The following is an 11,404-nucleotide window of genomic DNA, read 5'->3' on the forward strand; positions in this document are numbered from 1 at the left end:
AGGTTAGGGCCTCTGCTGTGAAATGCTACCCAAATATTCTGCCACCTTTATCAGCCTTGGCTTTACTGCCCATTATCTTGCTCCCTTTTTCCGAATTGCTCCTCAGGTTACAGGTACTGATGTGAATCAGTGGGGTGTCAGGCAAGCAGGCTGGAGGACACAGGTCACAGGGTAGGGAAGGAGAGGGGCCATAGCTGGGCTTCTCCTGGGGAACCCACCATGGACACTGGCAGCCCTGGGACCAGGGGTACCCAGGGGGACACGTCTGGGGTGGCTGTGGCTGCCCCTTCTGCTGCAGTTCAGCATCAGGTAAGCTGCCCAAGGCCCACATTATCTCTGGAGAAAGGCAAACAGAAAGGGGAAAGTGAGAAGGAATTCCTCATCTGAGAGGGCTCTTATCACCTTTCCGCTTCCCTCCCCCTGGAGAGATAGGGCCGCAGCTCAATGCTCCGTTGTTCCTCAGGGGGCCTCTCCTTCCCTGCTCCCACCCCCGTGGGGATGTGATGGGGGCTCCCGGCCCCGCAGCTCTCCAGACACCCTTGGGGACACATTCCCTTCCATATCTGAGCCTTTGTGCCTGCCTAGTGTCCACCACAGCCCCTCTGGGCTTTGCAGGCCTCATCCAACACACCAACGAGCCCCAGGTAACCGAGAGCCTTTTGCTCTGCCTTGGGAGCACCGTGGTGGTTTCGTGTGCTCCCAGCACACACTCAGGTGGCAGAACACACGTTGCCTGCTGGCCCCAGCCACACCACCCTCAATCACCAACAGGTAACTGAGGCTGAGGAATAAAGCCCAGGCTCTTATCAGCCCTGCAGCGAGTGGCAGGGTGCTTCCACATGGCCTAAAGTAATTAACCCTCCCAATTAACCCTCCACAGAAGCACAGTGGGATCAGGCTGGCGGGCTGAGGGCAGGTGATTGGATGCCCCTGTGGCAGTGAGGCCCTCAGGGCAGGCAGAAGAACTGAAATAGTCCCTGGCACTGCATGGGGGAGAGGCAGACATGAAGGAGACCCATGCTCCATCCTGGCAGAGGCAGGAGAAAATGCTGGTCAACATCATCATGGAATCTCAAGGCCCCTTGCACCCATGGCTGTAAGCAGAGCGCTTGGGAAAGATTTTATGCAGAACAGCAGCTGCCAGAAATGGTGAAGCTATTGATCATCAGGTTACAGAGTGGCGGCATAAAATCATGTGAATCCAAAGAGTGAACAGATGGCCAGCCTGAGCAGGGATGAAATTATTTTGTAGCAGATCTGACAAGCAGCTCAATTCAGTGTTAGTGCAAGAACCGGATTTGATTTGGCAGAGAAGACAGGGTGCTTGCAAGGCTTGGTAGTGCCACATTTGTTCAGTTCTCAGATTTGTCTTCATCCTGAGGTTGTTTCTCTTGGGTTGGGGATACACTCACAACTCGCTCAGCTGTGGTTTGATGCAGTTGCCCAAATATTGGTTTCCAGTTTCAATTTAGATGCAGTAGTGTATCCTGCCTGGCCTCCAGCTGCTACTCCAGACGGTCTTGGGCTCCAGTACCTTCCATGGCAGATCTGCCAGCTCCCTTCATGTGTCTCAGATACTCTAAGACATCTCATATGACTCTAAACCACTTCATTTTGGCAACAGGATCCCAGGATTATGAATACACTGAAGAAACTATTTAATTTTGCATAATTTTTGCCCTTTTCTGACAGCACCTTTGGGATTTGAGGTAGGCAAACCTCCAATGAAGTGATTATAAATCGATCAAAATAAAAGGGTCTGTTCTGCACAGGGTTGGGGGAGAAAATCTTTGGAGAGACAAAGTCAAAGAAAGTGCAAATATTTCCACTCTGTTTTTCCATGCTGGATGTTGTGATTGACCCTTTTGTTGGTAATTGAGGTGTCTCAAGGAAACACATGTCTGAAGGAGTTGAGAGCTGAGAAATGCCCATGGCTGATAGGCTGATTTGGAATCAAATTGATCAGGAATCACACCTGGAGCCTGAAGAAGATGCCAGCCAAAGGGAGCGACTGCCCCCATCACTGCAGGCACCAGGGCTCCTCGCAGGGGGAATCTCCCAGCTGAGAGCAGCCTGCCCTCAGAGCTGCCTCCTCTTGGTACCGTTACAGGAGAATGAACGCCTGGGAAAGTCCCCTCCTTTCTCCGTGGAGCAGGAGACCGTGCCAATGTAGAGAGGCCTGGCAGAGCACAGGGGCAGGTTTGAGCAGATTCAGCCAGGGGCAGTGGGGCTCTGCAGGCTTTACCAGCTCCTGCAAGCACTGAGCTCTGCACGCCCGGGGTCTCTGCTGGCAGCATGCTTTGGTGGGCCTCCTTCTGCAGGCAGAGCTTGGAAGAGCAGCCCTGCCTCCCCGCTTAGTCTTTATTCCCCTGGCTTGCAGGAGAAGGGTTTGGAGAGTGTTGTGAGGCTGTAGTTTGTGGAGAATGATCCCAAAGCCTTGTGGAGATTTGCAGGCGTATCCAGGGGCACAGCGAGGTTCCACAGGGTCTGGGGCAAACCCAGGTCTGTGATCTTTCCTAAATGAGGGTGTCTCATAGCGTAATGAGCCAGGCTCTCTCAAGAGGTACCCAGGGGCAAACTGCTCTCACTCTTCTCTGTCCCTGCCTGCTGCCCTGCCCACCCTCCAGCTCATCCTGGGCATGTTAAATGAATTAAAATTAAACGCATCTCTAATTTATCTCCATGCTATTCTCCCTGGAGAGTGGTTGTCCCAGGGTGATCCCTCTGATAATGAGAACTGCTTTGGAAAATTAAAAAATACTTGTTACAGAAACCCCAAAACCAAGTGCCTTGAGATTAACGAAGAGGCTAAAAAAACCATGTGAATGCAAATTTGCAGAGATTAGCAGCTGTTCAAATGCAAGATGATCACCCAATGGCGTATGCTTCCAGAGCATTGACTAAAACCCTACAGAACTCTGAATAGATTAGGAAAAAATGCTGGCAATTGCTTTGACTTTGTGAGTGGTTTCATGGATATCCTCGCAGGAATTGGTGAGGCAGACACCCATTCTGGACTGGTAAAGCCTGTGTTTCAGAAACCAGGGTGAGACTCACGACCCAGACATCTGAACGTGAAATTGGAGGAATATTTGTTACTGAAATTCCAGTGTGTCTTCCAGAGAGCTGGGATGAGGGGAAGGGAAATGACTGCCAGAATGGCTCCAGCCCCACTTTCTTTGTGAAGCTTCAGAAAAAAGCACAAATGACCCAGTGCTAACAGGCCAGGGAGTGAAGGTCTTGCTCAACGGATGTAATAATCCTTGGCACTATGAACCAGCCCTTCATTGGGATGATAAAGGTGATAAGGGTGATAAAGGTGATAAAGGTGATGGGATCCCGTGCAGAGGACATTCCTTCACCGTGTGGCACCGCAGGAGGTCAGACAGCGTAAATCACAGCCGTGTCTGGGGTCTGAGAGTGTAAGAGGAGATCAGGTGCTGTGGCTGTAGGTGCGGTGCTAAAGCCATTAAACCCTGCAAGCGCTGCACTCACGATGGGAACAAGAGAAAAGCACAGCCGGCTATGGGAAAAGCAGATTGCCAAGGCAAGCCCTGAGCTCTATGGTGTCAGATATTTCCCAACAAGGGTCCAGGTGCTGCCCACACAAATGCAAGCGTAACCCTGTGGAAATCGGCCAGTTCCTCGCTGCGTGCAGACACAAAACCTCCCCCACGCAGGAGCAACCCAGACCTTCTCCGACGTCCTTGCCCCTTGCATCCCCTCATTCCCGGTGCCCTGTGCCCCCTTCCCTTCCCCACGGTCAGCTGTTCCAGCAGCAGCCTCCCCGCTCGCTGCACTCTGCGTGCCTGGCTCGGGTGACCTTTCCCGGGACAAAGGCTGCCATTGACGGGGGCAGGCCGGGCCGGCGGTGACACAGAGCCGGCGGTGACACACACAGAGCCGCGGACACAGCGGTCCCATCCCGGCAGAGGGGGTCCGGCCGGCCGGCACAGCTGGGAGCGGGGGAGGCAGCCTGGGAAAAGGCTCCAGCCTTGCATGGCACTCGGTGGCCTGTGCGTCACACGGGTGGCTCCGCGCTCAGACACGCTCCTCAGCCCCTTTAGTCCCACTGCAAGGTGCCAGAACCCCAGCACTGCACATTAAAGCCCATAACAGGACTTTAGGAGCTTACAGTGGTGGTAAAATCCTTCCCACGCATCAAAACAGCTTTGCTAGGAAAAAAAATCTTGCATAGTTTGGGAGAGAAGCACGCTTTGATTCATCAAATCCTTTGTGGCTGGGGTGCCGTGACTGTGTAGCTGTGTTTTAGAGGGCACTTTTCACACAGAGTCTTTTGGATGTGGAACCAGAAGGCAGGGACCATTTTACCAACTGCACCCCAGGACTGACCCTCTCTGCAGAGTTTGGGATGTCTGCTTCCCCACATATCAGCCACGGGATAACAATTCCTCCCTGTCTCACCAAGGGAAATAAATGAGTCAGTGCACACACAGCAGTTGCGAGATGGAAATTGCTATCTGAATGCTGTGATGATGATGAATATTACCATTGTTGCTAGAAGTGCTAATGCCATGCAGGACCAAAGGATCTGATCTGTATAATTCATGGTCCCTCCCCCAGGCCCCTTCCAGCTTCCCTGCATTTTTACAGAAACATCAGTCCAAGTTTGACATTTCTGCCCAGCACCACCTCTCAGCAGAAATCACAGGTCTTTATGATTCAGAACCCATTGCTAATTCCCTGCCTGGAGCTGAAGCAGCACCAGAGAACATCTCACTCCTGACAAGCTCAGTCCCTCAGCTGAAGGAGGTCAGCACCACTCCAGATCTAGGCTGCAGTAAAGATGCAAATGAGAGGGAGGCCTGCTCCCTCGGTGTCCTCGCATGAACATCATAGGCACAGGCACTTTGCTAGCCCCACCACAGGCTAACTGCAACCTCTCAATCCAGAAGAAGAGGCAGGAAATCATATACATAGTATTAGTGTACTGAAATCCCTAGGTTGGTAATTTCTATCAGTGCTAAAGGTAAAAAATAGCTCTGGAAACTTGTAGAGTCAGGCAGGAACCTTAGTGCAAACTTTAAATGAGGAAAGACACCATATTGGAAAATGGACTGATCAGTCCAGCATAGCCAGGTTTTAAATGGGCCCACCACCCCTGGCTAAGCCAGCAGCTGGAGTCCCCCTGCACCTGACAGAAAAGCTCAAGAAGAAGGGACTATCCTCTCTCCAAATCCAGTGTTTTATTCCAAGCCAGTCAGCCAGGCTGCCCTTCAGACACCAGTGAACCAGTGTGTCTGGGGCCAGCAAACACCTTGCTGGCAATGTTTGAAAGATCTCACAGCCCTTATCTGCTGCTGCCCCATCTGTGGATGGAGGAATCCCAAAAACATTTCCCTCCCTCTCTTCCTACCATCCTCCATGAGAGTGGTAAATGTCCCTATGCTCTTGTGTGCAGTGGGGTTTAAAGGTTTAAAGGTTTAGAGGTTTAAAGGTCCTTATCAACTGGTCCTCGACCTGCAGGCCACTCCAGCCTGAGTTCCCACACACGTCCTTGGGAATGTACCTCCCTCAGAGCAGGGAACAGATACCCAGGATTTGTTTTGCCTGCTGGGCAGTTTCCCTGAAGAGGTGGGAGAAAATGGGGGTTAATTCAGGGTTTCATTAACCTGAGAGTTGATTGCAACAGCAACTTGTCCTATATAGGAACTGTGTCAGGAAACAGGCAGAGGAGGAGGGGGAGAAGGGAGTGGGTTACAGCAACACTGCTGCTTCTTCCAGACTCGCTTCCCTCAGCCGAGTCCCAGGAGAAAAAAGCAGCTTGTGTGGGTTTGATTCCCAGCTCCAGCCCCATCCAGCTCTATGGGGGCAAGGAAAAGGCAGAGTTGTCTATGGCTGCCTCACACAAGGAGCACAGATAATCCCACTGGCCATGTGTCCCATACAGGGACACATGTGAGTCCACAGAGAACCTTCGGGCCACTTGCATGGCATCCATTCCCATGTAAGAAGTTATGCAGCAAAATTCTCCCTGCACACACTTAGGTGGCCTTCTGGATGTGTGGAGCACCTTCAGCTCAGAGGCACAGCCACAGGTACATGTACCCCACACAGCTGTGGGGATACTTCCCAGTATGAAGAGAGAGGAACTGGGAGTGAGTGGGTTTAGGATTGGTTTCTGCTGGTCTTGGCTTCTGCTGGCAGCAGAGGGGCTGGTTCCTCCAGCCTGGCCGTGCCTTCTCTAGCTTCCTATGTCAGTGTGAGTGAACAGGTGGCAGGGTGGCAAGTTGGAGCTGATCAAGCCTAAAACAATCCTTGCAAAATGGATGAGCCAGGGGGAAAAAAGTTAAAAAAAAAAGAGAATGCACAGCTGGAAGGAGAGGGGAGAAAGCAGGAGAGCTGCTTTCTCCAGAAGCTTTTTTCCAAGTGACTTGTGCCAGTTTTTGAAACCACACCCTCAGTCACAGACAGAGATGTAAATATGTCTGTTCCCAAGCAGAGCTGCTTGGTGAGGACAGCCCTCCTCCCCAAAAGCCCCCCTTGGCTGCCTTGCATGGCTGTGGCCTGCCATGCTGGGGGAGGAGGGCAGGAATGGGCCTTGCTCAGGAGCTTCTGGAAACCCCTGGGAGCAACTTTGGGAGTGTGTGAGAGCTGCAGAGGTGCAAGAAGGAATAGGGTAAGGAAGGAGGAATGGGAGAAGGAAGGAAGGAGCTATTGTCACTGGAGAGGGCTTTGTGTGACCAGCATTGCTGAGATTCCTGCATCCCTGCAGAGAGTCCTGCAGAGAGTGAGTGAGGGAGAAGGACAAGGAGAGGCCAGACAGGTGGACAAGAGGGTCTGTGCCATTCCTGGAGCTGTGTTTTCTTGAGATAAGTCTGACCTATTCGCAGTCACTCAGGAGCAGCAGCAGGAGCCGGCCTTTACGTCTGTCTTGACCTTCTATTGTGGCTCAAACATTGAAGGAGATTATGGCAGTGATCAAACAACTCCCAGACTTTGAGACATTCTCAGTATGGGTCCACAGCCATGCAGAGAAGCCCAGACTTGCTGCCAGGCCCAAAACAGCCCATCTGGAATGTCCTGGCCTGGCCCTATGCAAGGCAGATTGACCGGGGGGTCTGGGGCATCTGGGGGGGTCTAACCCACAGCGTGTGCATCTAGGGACTGCTCATCTCAAAACCCTGGAGGACGCTCTCCAAGCAAGAGCCAACCACCCCCAATGGCTCGGAGTCAAGTCCAGGGCACTGTGGCACCCAAACATGCCAGAAGCATCCATCATGCTATTCTTCTCTGCTTAGTTAAGACAAGTCCAGATCCAGATCACAAATAATTGTGGGGAGGGGGGGGGCAATGAGAAGAAGGATGGCAGAAAGATTGAGATGTAGCAAAGGTACCAAAATCCATGTTTCAGGTAGCTCTGGCTGGCTGCTTTCAGTGGAAAGAGGAGGTCTTGTTGAACCTGGAGCATAAGGTGCTTCTCAAGGTGAGGGGCAGTGGTTGTACAAGATGTGTGTGCCATGGATTCTGTCTCCTGCTGCTCACACAGTATCTGGGCAGGTTGGAAAGGCAGAAAAAAGGTGCTCCTTTCGCCACTTCCAGACTTTAGGGATCAGGGCAGTTGGCCCAGTACCTTTCCTAAAAAAGGGGCCAGGAGAAGAAAAGCAATGCCTTCAGGGAATATCTTCAGGGGGAACATGAAGAAAACACAGGGTTTTACAGGTTTCAGCACAATTTTCAGAGCTGTGAAGAGAATACTGAATCCCCTTGTGGTGCCTCAGGTGGTTGAAGGCATGCACCTGTGTTAGACAGTCCTCGTGCAGCGACCATGGTCCTCCGCTGGCACTGCTGGCACCATGGTGTGCATGAAGGTGGCAGACAGCCCCCTCTCCTGAGGTCAGGAGGGTTGCCCTGGAATGGCACATGTCCAGTACATAGGGAAGGGCTAATATTTGAGTGCAGAAGCTAAAGACCTGTAGGCTGGCCCTTATTTCGAGTCCAGCCAGAACTCGAGATGGCTGGTATTTTAAAAAAATTAAGTTTTTGGTTTTTTGGTTTTTTGTTTTTTTTTTTTTTGTTTTGTTTTGTTTTTTAACAGCAAGAAAGCATCTTTGGATCCCAGCTGGGTCCAAGGGCTGGTGAGACGTGAGGGTATATCTGTACCACCGCCCTTTATCTGGATTTTTCCATTCTCTGAGGTATCTCAACCCTCCGTCTGCCCAAGATAATGGAGAGGCAGCCAAAATGGCATTTTAAACTCTTGGCTCCCTCTACCAACAATTGGACAAAGCAAAGAGGCAGGATGGGAGAAACTGGCTTTCTGGAAACTTCTGTTAGATGGCAAGGGGTCACACCCCCTTCAATAGAGATTGGAGTCGGGGGTCATTTTACATCTGCCTTTAATGAAGAATGGTGGGAAGGGAAATTTAGCTCCGATGAGCTAATTAAATATATATATATATTTCCACTCTGTTAGCAAGGGGAAAAAAAAGCCTTGGACCAGCTGCTAGGTCATTGTTTGTGAATTTAAAAATAAAAGTTTCTTGGCATAGGTTTCAGAGATGGAGACAGTATCTTGCGTTGTCATTCCAGAGAGTAAGGGAGAGTGAGGGAAAGAAGGATGAGGCCAGGCAAGGATAGTTCAGCATGATTACGTGTTGCTCAGGTGTGTCTTGGCTTTTGAGCCTCTTTTCCCTCTGGCTGGTTTAGGTAATCAACATCCTGCCCAGATGGTGAGCCTCAGCAGGGACAGATTTACAGGTCCCACACCCTAAAGAGGCTGGAAATATCCTGCTGTGGGGGTGGCTCATGCGTGGCAGTGCCATGAGCACAGGCAGGCTCACCTGGGACCCTCACCCCATATAAGCTCCATTTCAGCTCAGGTACCTGCTCCTGAGCTCTGTTAGAGGTGTATTTGTCCCCAGCCTCCTTCTCAGCTGTCCTGGATCCTGACTGGTTGTTCCAAGTGGACTCCAGTCTTTAGTTGGTGGTAGCTTGGTGTCCAGGATGCCCCTTGGGCCTGCGCTGCGGCCTTGTCTGCAGCCCTGTCTCCTGCTGCTCCTGACAGTATCTTCCCTTGCCTAAGGCTGGGACTGGAATTTCTCCCTGTTGTCACCTTGGTGGTGCTGATCACTTGTTGGACATGTTGGGCTTGTGCTTGGCCTGAGCTGAGCTCTCCTCAGTCCTGAGCTGGGCTGGATCCTGGTCCTGGGCTATGTGTGACCCAGACCCACACCTCCTTCTTGGGGGAAGGCCATGGACCTTGCACCCCACTGCTTCCCTAGTGACTTAGGGCACTACTGCACCCCTTTTTCTGTCCCTGTGCCTTCTCAACACTGGATTTCCCATGTCCCTTCCCACTCCCTGGCTCTCCACAGTGGGGCTTTGGCATCCCTCCCCATGTCTGCCTGCCTCTGGGAGCCTTTTCTCATCTCTGTGTCTCTGAAGCACATTCATGTGCCTGCACTGCTTCCAAGTTATGATCCCACTCTGGCTCCAAATTCCCTGTCCCTGCACTGTGACCTTAAACTTGTCCTGTGCCACCATCCTCACCCAGTTCCATGACCCTGCTGTGTGTTTCCAGTGTTTCACAAGGAGCCATCCTTGGAGCCCAGATCTCCACGAGGTGTGAGAGCACACCGGGATGTTACACTCCGTTTGGCCCAGCTGTGCTGGAGGGACATCCATGCCTGCTTCTGTCCTGGCTGTCCTGGCGTCCTGGGCAGTTTTCCTAGGCAGACCTGACACCTGCTTTGTGGGTCACTTCATCTCCAGCCTCATCTCTGTCTCTGCTTAGGTACTGAGGAGCTACACCTGGACCAGGGGGTCACACCTGGGCTCGAGTCACACCTGCAGTGTCCCCTCCTGTGGAGCAGCCCTCTCCTTGCAGGTGGCAAGCCAGACCACGGTAGGAAGCCTCCTCTCCAGGAGCCTTGGTGCTGGATTTTCCCTTCCCACCCTGCTGCATCCATTAGTCTGATGCTTTCTGGCAGCAGCTGCACATGGAACTGGAGACCTGAACTTTTCCATTCCCCAGCCTCCAGCCCTGCCAATCCCTCCGAGCTGGGAATGGGCACTAAACTCAGTCTCCAGCAGCAAAGGGGTCCCAGCTCTCCCTCTCACTTGCTGAGCCCCCTGTGCTGTTCCTTCTTTCTGAGAGGGAAGGAAGGGAAGCATTTCTCTGTGCCCCAGTGGGGGCAGCCCTGCTTGGCTTCTCTGCAGGCTCACACTGTGTTGGTGGGCTGTGGCTGCTCTCCCCTTCCCTGTGAGCCCCAAGTGCTGCTCCTTCCCCTCTCCTGTCCCAGCAATGGCCCTGGCACACTCGCTGTGCTGCCATTCTGAAGACACTGTCCCTGAGTGCTTGGCAAAAGGGAAATTAGCAATAATAATAATAATAAAAAAGACTCATAATCCTCCCAGACATATTATGCAGCCAGGGAAAGAGAGCAAAGCAGAGAGGGCCTGGCTTGCCTCAAAGTCCCGTTCCACCTGCTTGTCAACTCAGTGACCAAGCTGGGGGGGTGGTCAGAGGAAGCTCTTGGGAGACACTGTTTGAAGCCAAAGGAGGGTGAGAAAAGTTTTCCTTGCTTTTGAGTCAGTGTCCCAGCCCACCTGCCTGGATTCCACTATTGGAAAAGATCTGTGCACCTCCAGACACCCCACAGACATGCTGGCAAGCTGGAGTTAGCTGCTGGTGTCCATCTTTGTGCAAAAAGTGCTGCTGGCCCATGCTTCCCTTTCCACTGACCCTGAGCAATGTGGTCAGGAGTAGTCTAGGCTTTTTTCCTCTCCAGGAGCAGAGCTGAGAGGATTCCCATGTGTGCACTTAAGACATGTCTGTTTGTCAAGAGGTGTTGGCTCCCTCCTCACTGTGGTTGTGGGAAGGCCTTTTTGTTTAAAAAAGAAAACAAATGAATAGATTCCCCTGACACCCAGACTTATCAGGCAGGAACCCAAGGGAGTCCCTTGTTTAAACATCAGGAGTACATTGCTGGATAGCACCCCTCCTCTCCCTCCCCCCCCGGGCATTTTTGGGGGTTGTGTAAGGCTTTTTTCTGATTTTATTTGTTCTTTCTGAGCTTCTTGCTTCTGGCTGGGCCCACCTGGAGGAAGTGGGAGGAAAGTGAGGGTCCTACAGGCTTGAGTTTCTGGGCTGGAACAGCGCAGGGGCAGCGCTGCTCTGGGGACTTGCCGTGGCAGAGCTGTAGGAGGGGATGCCATGAGCAGATGGAAACATATGGACAGTGCCTGGGGCAGGTCAGGGCCATGACATGAGCAGGCTGAAGTGGGAGAGAAGGTTTCCCCTCTCCTGATCTTAGGTTTCCCTCCCTTTTCTGCACATCTAAGCTGGTGAGGAAAAAACCAGTGTGCTCCCCTCCTCCCTGTCTTACAAAAACAGAGACTAGAGTCAAACTTGGAATTCCCCTCTGTCTCATCACTGGGG

The sequence above is a fragment of the Zonotrichia leucophrys genome, chromosome 1A (genome assembly GCF_028769735.1).
Source record: "Zonotrichia leucophrys gambelii isolate GWCS_2022_RI chromosome 1A, RI_Zleu_2.0, whole genome shotgun sequence".
Lineage (NCBI taxonomy): Eukaryota > Metazoa > Chordata > Aves > Passeriformes > Passerellidae > Zonotrichia > Zonotrichia leucophrys.